Raw genomic sequence first — 1,896 nt, 5'->3', positions numbered from 1 at the left:
TAATCATGTACAGCATATAAGATGCCGAATGAGAATTAAAAGTTTAGTGTCTATGTTAGAAGTGAAGAATTATTAAGACAGCTAGAGATGGCTAAAATGGTTCAAATGGCTCTGAGCACTATGGGACTTAACTGCTGAGGTCATCAGTCCCCTAGAACTTAGAACTACTTAAACCTAATTAACCTACGGACATGACACACATCCATGCCCGAAGCTGGATTCGAACCTGCGACCGTATCGGTCGCGCGGTTCCAGCCTGTAGCGTCCAGAACCGTTCGGCCACTCCGGCCGGCGCTAGAGGATGGTTGTCTGTTAGATTATGTATACCGCGCACTCTGCTGCTGAATGGTCTTTACATATATGTATAATACATGCCCGAGGATATGAAAAGGTTCCAACAAATTTTTCGGTCTCAAAAATTTTTCAGTAGAAAATCCTTCATGTACGAGGGTAAGTCCATTATTATCCTCAAAGTAGTTACAAAATTTTAATGTAATCAAACTGGAAACTTACAAGAACATCATATTTCGACGTAGTCTCCTTGTCTTTCAACGCATTTGCTCCATCGTTGTACAAGGATCCTGGTGCCCTCATAAAAGAAGGTTCTCGGTTGAGCTTCGAGACAGGAATGCACCACTTCTTTCACTGCTTTGTCCGAGGCAAACCAACCGTCCCTTAATGCCTGCTTTAGTGGACCAAACAAGTGATAGAAGGGGAAAGATCGGGACTATATGGAGGATGGTCCAGTACTTCAAGTTTGAGGTTTCTGGAGCGTTTCAGCAGTGTGGGCAGCAGTATGCTTACGTGCATTGTCGTGCAACAACACAACACCTTTTCACAGCAATCCTCGCTGTTTGCTTCGAATTGCAGGCTTTAGCCTGGCATCTCACTGTAAAGTACACTTTTTTTTGTTGTGCCCCTTTCCCCACAAGGTTCCAGTACTGGCTCTTGTGCGTCCCAAAAATCCGTAAGCATCAGTTTTCCTGCGCACTGCTGGGTCTTGAACCTTTTCTTGCACGGTGAATTTGGATGTTTCCATTCCATACTCTGCCATTTACTCTCCGGCAACGAAGGATCCACGTTTCGCCACCAGTAATGATCCTGTCTAAGAAGTTGTCCTCTTCATTACCATAGCTATCCAAATTTTTTTTGCAGATGTCCAAGCGTGTTTGTTTATGCAGCTGTGTGAGTTGTTTTGGGACCCATCTTCCAGAAACTTTATGAAACCCAAGTCTGTTGTGGATAATTTAGTAGGCATAACACTGACTAATTGGCAGACGATGTGCCACTTCGTCAAATGGCTCAAATGGCTCTGAGCACTATTGGACTTAACTTCTAAGGTCATCATTCCCCTAGAGCTTAGAACTACTTAAACCTAACTGACGTAAGGACACCACACACATCCATGCCCGAAGCAGGATTCGAACCTGCGACCGTAGCGGTCGCGCGGTTCTAGACTGTAGCACCTAGAACCGCTCGGTCACTCCGGCCGACCCACTTCGTCAATAGGTAATCGTCTGTCTGAGAGAATCATTTCACGTGAACGCTCAATGGTTTCTTCATTTGTGGCGGTAAACGGTCGTCCGGCTCCTTCATCGTGCGTACCACTTGTGCGACCATTTCGGAATTTTTTCAGTCCATTCGTAGACACTCCGTTGTGACAAAACACTGTTCCCGTACTGTACCGAAAGCCTTCACTGAATTTCGGCCCCTGATAAGCCTTCCGACCACAAAAAAAAGGATCACTAAACGTTGCTCTTCTTTGGTGCAAATAGCGGAGCCGCCATGATTAACAGAACGGCAGCGATAACGAAACTAACCTAGCAGCTTGAAAATTGCATAGGTATAACACCAAATAAACAAAGCATGCGTCATAACGTAAAACGACAGTACGTC

The sequence above is a fragment of the Schistocerca gregaria genome, chromosome X (genome assembly GCF_023897955.1).
Source record: "Schistocerca gregaria isolate iqSchGreg1 chromosome X, iqSchGreg1.2, whole genome shotgun sequence".
In the NCBI taxonomy this organism is placed as follows: domain Eukaryota; kingdom Metazoa; phylum Arthropoda; class Insecta; order Orthoptera; family Acrididae; genus Schistocerca; species Schistocerca gregaria.
Note: the sequence above shows the minus strand (reverse complement) of the source record.